This window comes from Lissotriton vulgaris, chromosome 9 (assembly GCF_964263255.1).
Source record: "Lissotriton vulgaris chromosome 9, aLisVul1.2, whole genome shotgun sequence".
Lineage (NCBI taxonomy): Eukaryota > Metazoa > Chordata > Amphibia > Caudata > Salamandridae > Lissotriton > Lissotriton vulgaris.
In genome coordinates, this window is record NC_141697.1 from 351,849,969 (window position 1) to 351,863,830 (window position 13,862).

Here is a 13,862-nt window from a genome sequence, read left to right on the forward strand (position 1 = left end):
ATCAGTGGGTTACTGCTTTTCTAAGGGACATCCATTTGTTACTTGCAGTTTATAAGTTAAAATCCTAATATAGAACAGGGAATTATTAACTGTCATCAAAGAACTGCATGTACACTGTAAAATATAGATTAGAGCATAGATTAATGTTGCAAAAAGGGTTCATTTGGGAAGAAATTAATTCTTATTGTTATAGAGAACCCCCAACTATGGTGTTCTGTTTTCAATTCTGAGTTTGCGCTTCTCCAGACCAAGCACTCTTAAACTATAGTGCCTACCAGTATGGATGACACATGACTCCTACACCTTGCAGTCCTCTGGCTTATGTAACATTTTCTATATGCTCATTTGCACACATATGATTGATTGTCTCTGTGAAATGTGTGTGTGATGCAAAGTGCTCTGACACCCTACACAAGGTATGAGTAGCTTTATATAACTAATTAAAGACATGTGAAAGAAAGATTGTTATGGAGACTTGAGGGGCACTGTTAAAAGGTAGTGGTTGTGAGGAAATCCATTGTGGGGGTGGTCGCCACCTCCTCCATGGATGGGGAGGTGCCAACAAACATTGTCACACCAGGCGCCACCAGTGCTAAAGCAGGCCCTGCTCTGTGGTAAGTGAATCCCACCCAAACCAAGGAAAATGGTGCAAGGAGAGATGCTCCCTTGTTTAAAATCCCCCACTTGCCAACAAGGAACATATCTAAATATTTAGTTCAAGAAAAAGACAAACAGTGCCCTTGCAAAAATATATTTGATGGCCTTTCTCCGAATATTCAAGCAGGAACTGCATGACAGATTGAAGAGTGCTATGAAGATAAAAAATTACAGAAATAAAAATAAAAAAAGAATGCAGAACCTGCATGATGATCTAGGGAAGAAATCTAAGAACTAAGCCAAGATGCGGATGCAGTTGGTGGTCCAATATTGTAGATCTTGTTAAAAATGGACTGTTTGGAAACAGAAAAAAAGACAATTAGAACTCCCTATAATAACAAACTAGAATTGGAGGTGCTCCGGACTGAGGAACTTGAAAATTGTGCCAGAAAGGAGAACCTGATGATCAGAGGTCTGAAGGAAGGAACAGAAGGGTTGGATATTACTGCGTTTGCAACAGGGCTTTGTTCAATACTGCTGGAGAATGAGCACCACGAGTTGAGGTTTGACAATGTCCATAGGGTGGGACTGCACTGACTAGAGCATGACCAAAAACCCAAGACGTGAATGTGAAATTCCATTACTTCAAGATGAAAGAGGATATCCTCTTGGCAATGCAGAAGATGCTAGAGATAAAGTTTCAGTATGCAACATGTCTGATCTTTCAGGACATTTATCAGGCCATGCTACAATGGCATTAGCACTTTAAAGGATTACAGAAAAACTGAGGCACAAGACAATATAAGGTGTAGATTGACATACCTGTTTGGTCTGGAATTCAAGCTAAATGGTAGGTCACCGCAAATAGGAAGCAGCACAATTGCTGGGGCTAGACCTGGCACAGTTTGAGGAAGGCCACTCAGACCGAACTCAAGCTTGACCTTCAAATTTGAAAGGCTGAACAACAATTGGTGAATGACAGACACTGAGGAAACAGAGGTCAAATTGACAAAAAAATTTATGTGAAGGGGCAATATTCTCCCATTCTGAGTGGGCTGTGAGTGGAGGATATAAGACAACAAGATTGAGGTGGAAAGGTTTTGAAATGGTAGGATTTACACTTGCTCAAATGACCTGGAACTTCTAAGGGGGAAACACATTAAAACGATGTGAGGATGTTCAGAATGGAAAGAAAATTAAATGAGAGAAGGGGATGAGAAACAACAAGTTAAAGAAAGAGGATAAATTCTCACCAAATGGTTTAGCATCAAAACAAGTGGCCAGAGAGTGAGTAGAGGTGGCAAAAGGACGGGGGCTATGAAGGCGGGATGGGTCACCATGGGATTAAACCATATCAGGTGCTTGGGTTTAAAACAAACCTTTGGGTATACTGGAAGGGAACTGAGCTGAATGTTCAGACCCAATACTTTTGTCTCATGTTTTGAATTTGAGGCAAACAGGAAGTCTGGAGGACCGTAAACCTCCACCCATGGTCACAAATGAAAAAGTTGGTTATGATTCATATTTGTGTTTCTTGGTGTGGATAAGGGAAATACAAATGAATGTGGCATTCACAGGGGACACCAGCGAGAATCAAGTGACAGCAACTAAGGATATTACAGAATTGGAGACACGCTAGATAAAACAGAAGTTAGACATCCGGAAAAGAGAAAATCATGGAGCCAAAAGGGATCAGTCAATTTTAATGGGCAGAATGAAGTAGGAATTAGAAGCTTGGTTTGGAGCTATTTAAACGCTCCTCAACCAGACATGAGATGTCTTCAAGAAACACATATGTGAAGAGCAAATCGACATGGGCAGTGATTCTTAACCTGTGGATCGTTGACCTCTGTGAAGCCATGGCAAAAATCAATAACAGTTAGCCATTCTTCAGCACATGGAATGTGAAAAACATATATTGGCTGGATTCTGTACCACAGGACAACATAGAAAAGTTATGCTATTAATCTCTGGCACTATTCTGTTCTTTTCATTTAGTTTCTGTGAACCTGTGATCAGAAAGTTACATAAACTTCCAATCAATTCCATCAAATATCCTTTACTCATTTTATCTCCAATAATGGGTACAATTTCTGAAATTGATGGTGTTCTTGAATACATGTGATCTGGTTTTAATTTTAATAAGACCTGTTCTGCACATTTTATTATTCTGTCATCCTTTTCTGTGAACTCTCTTATTTCTGTGTTTATTATTTCTTTCAAATCAGAAGGACATTTTTAACTGGTCTTTCTGAAAATAATACTACAACTGTCTCTTGTTGGGCCATTTTAAAATGTACATTCTCATCAGGAATGTGATAATTAATATCATCTTGTGTACAGAAATCTGTGCAGTTTAATTTGCAAAACAATTGTTTTCCTGCTAGGCCTGAGTCACAAACAACAACTTGGCAATGTTTATCAAATGGGCCTATTTTTGGTCCAACCTTTTCTAAAACTGGGTTTGTAATTTCTTTGTTTAAAACTCCTACAACTTAGTCTGGACCTTCCACTGTTTTCAAAATGGACCGGGTAAAATCAGAATTGTTAGGGATAAAACTCTCAATTTCAAATACAGCAACCTGTTGAAATGGGCTCTGATTTTGTTTCTGAAATAAATTCACACTTGCTCTGGATAACTGATTTAAATTAATTTGAGCATTTTCCATATTTTGTGGGAGCATCTGGCCAATTGTACCTGTTTCTGAACTGACATTTGCATTTGCTTAGCTGGCATAATTTGCATCTGCATTTCTCTCTGTGTTTGTGCATCATGTTTAAATTTATTTTTCTTCTTCCAATGCTCAAATCTGTTATAAAGATGGCAAAAGAATACTTTTTCAAGCAGTGGAACATCCGTACCTGAATTTGCACAAACCAAAACACATGTATTTATATCCTCTGTTCTTTTAATCTGTACCCAATTAACATCCTTTGCTGGCACTCTGCCCTTCAGGAAAGAAATCACTGCTATGTTTTTCTCCATAAAAACAGAACATTATGGTCCATTCATGCAAACCCTTTTCATTGTGTTCTCATCTGGCCTTTGCACAACAACTTTAGATTTAAACCATAATTCAGTCTGCATGGCAATGTCTTTTTATTTAGGATTTTTTATTTTATAGCCACAAAAAGAAATAAGTTGCATAGACAAAAGGATTCACAAACAATATGCCAATAGTGATCATAGGCAGGACAAAGAACATATAAGGGCATAAACAGAGAAAAACTAAAACATGAGAACATTGTAATTTGGCCAATACAGATACCTTTTAATACCTTTATTTTAACAAAATACTTTAAAATCTCAGACCCATTGAAGACCAGACCATATCTTTTTTAATTTAAACCAAGACCGAGGGCCTCTAATGTTAGCCAATGCCAACTCCATTTCAAAGATTTCCCTTAGTAATGCCCAAAATGTATTAATACTTGGACTCCTGCTCTGGATCCAAGAACGAGCTATACATAGACGAGCACAGGCCAATATAATAGAAGCAAGGGATTTATGCCCACATGCATCAAAGGTTTTTGCATTCGCAAACGGTGCGAATTGCAAAAATCGGCCGTTTGCGAATGCAAATCCCTTTTCTGGGATGCATTAAGGTTTTGGCTTTTTTCGCAATTCAAGAAATCGCAATTTATTTGCGATTTCTTAAATTGCGATTGCATTTCAGAAATCGGAATTTTGCGATTTCTGAAATGCAATGCATGATTATTTTGAAATTGCAAATTCGCAATTTGGAAGGGGTAAATTAGCATGAAGTTGAACTTCATGCTAATTTACCGAAAACTTTCAAACATGCACTAGTTGCATATTTGAAAGTTTTAATTTTGGCCCATAGGAATCCATGGGATGGGTTTTCCTTAATTGCGATTCGCAAATTGTGAATCGCAATTAAGGAAAAATACAGAATCGCAAAAAATATTGCGATTTTTTAATGCATAGCATTTTGCGATTTCTTAATTGCCATTCCTTAATTTTTGCAATTAACCGCATCGCTGCGGCGGCTTTTCCCGCTGTGCGCGGCAGATTCGAAATTACCGCGTTACGTGACGAGCTGGCCTTGTCATCCGCGCAGGACAGGTAAGCGCGATGACGAGCCCAGCTCGTCAATAGCCTCGAAGGGGTTAAGAAAACGCAAAATGTTACAATGATGCATGTGGGCCTTAGTAACACAGCCTAACTCTGAGAATATTCCCAGCGCCAGCTCTTTCTCGGTAACCAGATTACCATACCCGACCCAAACTGCAAGAGCAAGGGTAATTCCAGACCAAAATTCTTTCAATTTAGGACATGTGAAAAACATATGGCGCATATCTGCAGCAAATTCCTGGCATTTCAGTCAGTATGATTTAGTGTTGTTCGAGCTAGTAGCCTATATAGAGATTTGCTCCGGAGTATAAGAAAGCATAACAGTTAATTTAGTTTGCTGGAGCCTCACATTGACTGATGTTGATGCTAAATCTATTGCTTCTAGATATTCGTTCATCTCCTCTTTAGTAACATTGCAGTTAAAAATCTAACTTAGTTTAGCGGCCATTTGTATGCCATTGTCACTAGCCCCCCTATAAGTTTCTCGTATGTTTTGCCGATGATACATCTTCTAGTAACAACAGAAAATGCGGACAAGACCTCGGAGGAGCTAGATAACTCTAGCAAACCTCGTCCTTGAATAAAATAGTCCCTGATTTGCAAGTACTTATAAAAATATATTTGTAACAGGACAAATTCTTCATTCAGGGACTGGAAAGATCGGAAACCCTGTCCATCATGCAGATGACCCAGCTGTATCACGCCCTTACATTGCCATTCTTTTCCGACGTGGTCATGGAATATACTAGGCAATAAGGGATTCCCCCATACTACGGTATGTACATGCAAATCAGGAAATTTGAATGTTTTAGAAATTTCACGCCATGTACTAGTTATGTTCCTTACTATCTTGAAGTAATTCGGATCAGATGTTTTATATAGTAAATACCCAGAGTCGAATCCACAAGCCATCTGGTATGAAAGCCAGCTGGCGCTGGCTTCAGGTCCTTTGACTAAACTCTATATTCACCCAGCAAACGCAGCCCAAAAGTATAATTTAAAACCTGGAAGTTTGAAACCCCCCTGCGTAAATAATAATTTTATATATTGTAAGGCTCTCCTGGCATGCCGGTATCCCAAAATAAATCTACCACCAGCGCTATCCAAGCTCTTAAAAAAGGTCTGGGGCACCCTCAGAGGAATAGTATGAAAAAAATTAAAAAATTTAGGGAGGACATTTATTTTAACGATGTTACATTTCCCATATATGCTTAGGGGGAGCCGGGGCCAACATCGCAGATTTGCAACTACTTTCCTCAACAAAGGATCATAATTCAATGAAATATTATCACTAACTTGACTACTAAGAGAAACTCCTAGAAATATTGCATTCTTTGTGATGCCTAAAGCCATTGGGAGATGTTCAGGTTGAAAGTTCAATAGTGTCTGTGTTTTGTTCAAGTTACATTTATAGCCGGAGAAAAAGCCAAATCACTGTGCATCAAGAGTTATAGCGGTCACAGCATTTACCGGTTGACTCAAAAAAACTGCAATATCGTCCGCATATGCGTTTAGTTTAAGATCCATTCCGTTTAAAGTAGCCGGGATTATATCAGCATTAGACAATAGACGCTTAATAAATGGCTCAATATAAATGACGAAGAGCAGCGGGGATAGCGGACGGCCCTGCTGCGTACCCCTATGGACTGCGAAGCAAGCAGATGATTGGCAGTCGAGCTTGATTGCAACTGTTGGGCTCCTATATAGCTTTTGTACTGCCAAGAGGAACCTTTGACCGAGGGCTATTGAAAACATTGTTGTCCATAGAGCTCCCCAACTTACTCTGTCAAAGGGGTCTGAGTCTAGGGGGTGAGGCTCTTCACTTCTCCATTAAAACTTCTCCCCACTTTACCTTAGGTGGATCTTTGATCTACAGGCCCCCGGGCCTGGCTACCCAATTCCTGGACTCCTTAGAGGAATATTTAGTGCCGCGGGCCTTAGGTTTTCCTAAGTTTCTTTTGGTCGGTGACCTAAATATTCACATGGATGTCCCCGATTCCTCCGAAGCTCGCAGGCTTGGGGAAATTCTTGAGCTTGCCCAGTTAGAACAATGGGTTTCTGGTCCGACGCACGCGGGTGGTCATCTACTTGACCTGGTGTGGGCGAATTTCCCCATCCAGTCAGTGATTGGGGAAAAAACAACTTGGTCTGACCATGACTTGGTCAGGTTCAGTTGGGAGATGGTAGAGCCCAGCCCCCCGCCCCCTACATGCCATCCTCAAAAAATTAACCTACCCGCGTTTAGACTTGCCTTGTCTAACACTCACCCACAATCTAAGGGGTGCTTGGACGAAGCGGTTGGTGAGTTTAATGAATGGGTACGGCAGGCGGCAAACCATGCAAACCATGCTGACCAGAGCCAGACGCTCGCCCTCCCAACCCTGGTTCTCCCCTGAACTGAGAGAGATGAAACTGGGCTGCAAAAAATTAGAACGAACATGGAGGAGGGAGTACAGCCCTGAGGCTAAGTCCGCCCTACGGCTCGCTCAAAAAGACTATTATGCTGCCATTAGGGATGCAAAGGGTAACTATTATGCTGGGCGCATTAACAAGGCCGATAACAACAGCAGAGAGATCTTTGCGATTGTTAAAAGCTTTGTGTCCCCTGTCGCGGAAGCTGTGCCCCTCCCGTCCTCTGCACAATGGTGCGAGGAGTTGTCCACTTTTTTCATAACTAAAATAGCGAAGATTCAGCAGGGCCTTTTAGAGGCACTTCCTGCCGACTGCTCTGCAGCTGGCCCCTGTTCACCCTTTCCCTCATCCTCTGGTCACCAACTCACCACCTTCGCACAAATTGCGGAGGGTGATGTTCTACATCTTCTCCAGTCCTTAAAATCGGGCTCTCCTGCCGACCCGTGCCCTGCCCGAGTGCTTTCGGAGGTGGCGGTAACAGTCTGCAGTGAGATCACGCAGATAGTGAACCTCTCCCTGGCTGCAGGCGCAGTTCCCCAGGTTTGGAAACAAGCCAAACTCCTGCCGCTCTTGAAGAAACCAGGACTGGACGTGTCGGTTCTGGGGAACTACCGACCCATCTCCCTTCTACCTGTACTCACGAAAATCTGTGAAAAGGTAGTTCTTCAACAAGTGGAGAGCTTTGTCGAAACATCTAATGCCCTCCACCCTGCCCAATCGGGCTTTAGGGCTGCTTACAGCACCGAGACGGCCCTGGTGGAGATGACCGAGGCAATCCGGGAATATCTAGACGGAGGTGGCAGAGCGGTCCTAATCTTATTGGACCTCTCTGCCGCTTTCGATACTGTCCCCTATGACCTCCTCCTCGGTCGGCTGTCTGCCATAGGCATTGGGGGAGTGGTGCTGGAATGGCTGTCCTCTTTTTTATCTGATAGGACCCAGCAGGTCTGGATGCGCCCCCATGCCTCTGAGCCCAAGCCTCTGCTTACAGGGGTCCCGCAGGGGTCCACACTTAGCCCCTTACTGTTCAATGTGTACATTACACCCCTGGTTTATCTAGCTGAACAGTTTGGGGCTAAAATCTTAGGGTATGCTGATGATACCCAATTGCTGTTCACCTGGCCAGACGACAATCTGGACACGTCTACAGTTCACTTGTGTCTGTCCTCGGTATTTCGCTGGTTAACACAGGCCCAGCTGAAGTGCAATGAGGACAAGTCCGATGTGCTCTTTTATGGCTCCTTCCCCCCCTCATTTATGAGCACACTTTGGCCTTCTAATATTCCCTGCCCAAAAGAGATGGGGAGACCAGCTAAAAATCTGGGCATTTGGTTTACGGAGGATCTCAGATTCGAGCATCATATCAAAAAACTTACAGGCACCTGTTTTGCCACTCTGAAAATGCTCCGCAAATTTTTCCCCTTACTCCCTAGGGAGGCCAGAGAGTCGGTTGCCAGGGCGCTCATACTGGCTCGCCTCAACTATGCGAATGCACTGTTCAGTGGCATTCCGGCATACCTGGTCAAACGCCTCCAAATTATTCAGAATGCGGCTGTACGTCTACTATTTAACATCCCCAGATGGAAGAGCGTCCGCGCTGAGCTGCGCTCGCTTCACTGGCTTCCTGTAGCACAACGCATTTTGTTCAAATCTTTGGTGTTGGCGTTTCGTGCAATTCATGACCAAGGCCCCTCGTACTTGAGAAAGAGATTCACAAGGTACATCCCGGCACGCACCCTGAGATCCTCCTCTTTGTTTAAACTGTCCCTTCCCCGTTTTAAACGTGCCAGACTGGGCGGCCAGTCGCTGTCTGTTGTGGTGGCTCGGGCCTGGAATGCTCTCCCTCTCCATCTGCGCTCCACGCCGACAGTGGCTGCTTTCAAAAAGCACCTGAAAACTCACCTATTCAAGAGTGCAGTCTAGGAGGATCCCTCGATGTTTTGCTCTCTGCCTTTTTGTTTTTCCCCCGCGCCAGGATACTCTCCAGTAACAGAGCGCGTTACAAAATGGTTTATACTTATACTTATACTTCTCGGCATCCAAAATCAGCATCCCGAACTGCTGGCCTAGTTGTCCCAAAATATCAAATGCTGCAATTGCGGTATTAATGTGAGCGGCTGTGTCTCTTCTGGGGACAAAGCTGTGTTGCTCTTCTGAGACTAATAAATGAACGATGGGGGCCAGTCGCGTAGCGAGGATTTTAGAAAAAAGTTTTGCATCAGCATTTAGCAGTGCTATTGGCCAGTAAGAACTCATTTCGTCTATCAGCTCTCCCTTTTTAGGAAAAACAATAATATTTGTGCCGTTCAAAGAAGGGGGAACTTTGTCGCCTTTCATAATTGAATAACAGAGCTCGAGGTAGATTGGGGTTAATGTACTTTTGAGAGCTTTATAAAATTCCAGCCGAATCTTATCCTCCACGACTGCCTTGCTAGTGGGCAGAGCCTTAATCGCTTCCTAGACCGCCCTAACCCCGACATTTTTTTGCAGAGGTTCGAAGTGTAGAGAATCCAAAACCAGCATTGAACACTCCTGTATCTAAGCTCAAGCGATTTGCTAATCAAAGTAACCAGAGTCACCATACAGGTTAGCATAAAATGACCTAAATTGTTCTACAATATCCGTAGATCTTGTATAAACCTGACCATCTAACCCTTTGATTGATTTGACACATGATTTAGCCCTGTGGTCTGCTATTTGATTAGCCAACAAACGACCCACTCTTTTGCCATATTCGTACTGTTTTGTTCTAAATTTAAGATAGCTATTTGCAACTTTGTCCCTTAGCCTTCTCCTAATCTTGGCTCTAGCCTCGATAACCTGCTGATAGATCAGTTGTTCAGCAACATCTTTTGAAGCAATAGCTGAAGCATATAGGCGCTCGAGATCTAAACAGCACTTTTGTTCTTGCTCCAGCTGGAGGAAGCCCTGTCGATTTTGTTTAATGATGTATTGCAACATGGTGCCTCTTACACAGGCTTTTAGACAGTCCCATACCATTGCAATAGGAGCCGTTCCCAGATTATTATCAATATATTCCTCTAGTTTAATTCTTATAAAATCAAGATAGTCCAAATTACTGAGGAGAAGTCTAGGAAAAGTAAATTCCCTAGTAAGTTCCTGAGCATTAGACTGCAGCTGCATTGTTAGCATGACCGGATTGTGGTCAAATGTAATTTTGGGACATACCGTAACAAATGCGTTTTCCAAAAGAGCCCTATCAGCGAATGTCATGTCAATCCTTGAATAGTGCTTGTGTGGTGCAGAGTAGAAAGTATAACCTAGTATGTTTGGAAATAGCCTTCTCCACGAATCTTCCAACTGGTGTAAATGGAGGAGTTCTAAAACGGAGGCCCTAGTTTTGCACATTCTGAAACGTGCAGTAGCGTTGGTGGTATCAATCTTTCTATCCAGAATACAATTAAAATCTGCCATCACAATCTTTTCGCCAGACCACTCGAGGAGCTTAGAACTTAAATGAAAAATAACATCCAGGCAATCAATGTTCGGGCCGTATACCATACTTATTGTAAACTTACGCCCACAAATTATCATTTGTGAAATAGCCCATCTCCTCTTAGGGTCCACAAGTGATCGAAGGACAACAGCCCTGCATCTCCTATACTTTAATAAAGTCCCCCCTGGAATAGAAATAGTTTGCAACATACAAACGATAACGTTGTACCCCAGCTGCTTTAACAGAGCTCTGTATTTGAATGTGATATGTGTTTCCTCCAGCCATAATATGTGGGGCTTAAATATGTGCAGCTCTCCCGCTACTAACCTTCACTTGCCAACTTGATTAAGTCCGGCTACATTCCAACACATACATTTAATTTCTGACATTGAAAAATAAATGTAAACCTGGTCCCGTCATCCTCACCCCCAAATGCGTGCCCCTCCCCCCCCCATGTTCTGTTCATGTGAAATCCATTAAAATGTGGCTTTTTAAGTCCACTCTCCCAAAACCCCCCTCTCTTTCCTATTACCCCCTACCCCTCCCCCATCACAGTAACTACAAAAAGGAATCACCCCCTTCCTTGCTGTCCCATGTTGACAGCATGCTGGAGACACGCTCTCGGTCCCGACACCACCGACTCCCGTGACCACATCATACCCACGCAGCCCAGCACAGCCCAACCCACCAATATTAATATTGATCTCATACCTAATGGAACAGCAGCCGATTTCAGAGTCATAAATCTTAAGCCTTGTATCTGCAGAAAAACGAAAGAGATGGGAGGGACCTCTCTTATATTGTTTTAATCCTTAAGTCAAAAACTAGAAATCATTCATTGCCGGTAGCTTTCCATCTTAAGAGAGCTTGTTTATCGTCCTGCTCATTAAAGAAGAAATGTTGTCAACCGTCTTTTTTATGATCTTGAGATGTGCCAGCTCTTGTAGGAACACTTGTGAACATACAGTTTTAAGAGGATCCATTAGCTGGCGAAGCTTCCATTGTTTGTCCAATGTTACCTTACACAAGTACTACCGTACAAAATGGACATTGCATCTACCCTAACTGGAGATGATGAGCGCGCTTTGAAGTATATAGCTAGGCGTAGCAAAAAGTTGCTCAGACAGGCTAGAATAGGTCTAACAAAGTTGGATTTGGCGTGGCTGCCTTGGGAGATTTTCAGTGGCAATCTACGTGCGTGTTGCACTTGAGTGTCCATATCCCAGTCTCCAAGATCTGGAAAGGCCTCCTGCAAAAGTTCAACCATAAAAGTCTGCGGATCACTGTCTTCCCTTCTTTCCAGAATGCAGAAAGATCTGTAAATTCTGGCACATCTGCAGAATTTCAGGATCTTCGACCTTAGACTGCATTAACATCTTTTGGGAGTCCTGAGTCTTTGCCAGATTAACTGTAAACAAATTTGATTCTTCCACCACGACTACTCCCTGTTGTAGATCCGTCACATCAGAAGAGAGCAGACTGACCTTTGATGTTATCTCTGCCAAGGCTTGCTTAATCTCCTATCGGCATTAGCCTGTTTATAATGTGCCTGAGCTTCTGCTCTCTGAGCATACAGTGCTTGCATGACGTTGAACAATGACGGCTCCTCTCCTGTCTGCTCCAGACTGTTAGCTACAGAACCTGGTCCTGACACAGTTAGCGGTGATAGTAGCGATACGAAATTTGTTGTTGGGGAGAAGACTGAAGATATTGGAAGGCTGCTGCTAATTACTGATGCAGATTTTTCAGTTGCGTCTGCCTGATAGGTGTCAGCTCTAACTCCCTCTGATAGTTCTGTCGGAGTGGTTGCTGTACTGCTGGCATTGGATAGCCTAGAGATGATGTTCTTAACTTCACCTTTTGAAGACACCCATTTCCACAAGGGACTAGCCCCTGGACTGGACTTAGCAGTACTAGTTGAAGCCTCCTTTAAACGCCCCATTGCATCGATCACTTGTTGCTTTACTCCCCCGCCGCGGCCTTTCTCACCTTTACCACCTTTGCATGTCTAAGTAGTTTTGGGGCTTTTGACTCTTACGTTTTTTGCCCCCCCCCCCTCTACCAGGGTTGCTGACTTGGTTGTCCTCCCAACTTTGGGCCACATTAAACCATTCCATATCCGCAGACGCTGGAGCCGCTGCAACACAACTTGGACCAACCGCACCTGCACTAGAGACGATATCGACGGAGGTATCGGTGAGATTATGAGTGCATTGCCCTGTTTGCTCTGATTGCAGCCCCCTCCAGTATTAATGACTCCGCAGCTGCTGCTAGTTTCACTAGCATCACTACTCATCCCCTCCTGAAGTTTTTTCCCCGTTGTCTGATCAGAGATCTCCATGGGGTCAGTGCGTTCCTGCAAAGGTAGATCAACATATCCAGTAGTTGTTGCAGGGCTATTCATCATTTTATCCATTGGACAGTCTGTATGTCGATCTCTCATACCCATGGTGCACAGTCGCCAGCTGAGCTAATTACCAAATCAGTTGCTTTTCCGACTTCCTGTAGTATGGAAACATGGTGCACAGCAATTGTGCCTCCGGGCTAGCCTCATCACCTCTAACATCCAGTATTGCAGCATTAAGCACTTCGGCCATCACAATACCCGGTATGGAGTTCTCAGATCCAGATGACCTAAGCAGTTCAGTTGCTCTCCAGATTGAAGGAACTGCAAAATTGGTTTTACAAACTGTGACCATATCCCAGACTCGACCCTGGAACCAGTAGCAATGATAGTATCAGCATGGACCACAGGAATGTCAACAGAGGAATTAAGAAGGCTCTGCTCACCTGCTGGCGAACTATTTTGCGCCGCTACTTTCCTTATCATTGTCCTTGTTTGCGGTTTTGCAAATCGCGCCTGTGTTTTCATTGCACCGTCCTTAGGTGGGCGTGGTGGAACCATAACAGCTCGCAGCTCCCCCTTTGAGAGTGCAGCTAAAAAACAAACACTCCCAGAGAACTGCGTGAAGCGCCTTACCAGTGAATGTGGCATATGCGGCATCAGGGGAGTCTGGAATACCTGGGACAGAGACGGCCAAGAAATCCACCATGCGGCTCGGCATGCAGCGATCCCCTTGCTTGCCAAAGAAATACGACACATTTGCTGGGTGAAGGCTTCTTGAAGACTGCAGTGAACAGGGGGGGCTCAGGTATGCAGCCCGCTGTATCCGTATCTGTATCCAAACCTTAGCCGTAACTTGCCATAGCTGCATTAATCTGAGGCAGCGGGACCAGCGGGATAATACAGGATGATGGGTCACTGGCGGTTCAACGGAGGAGGCATGGAGAGCATCTGCC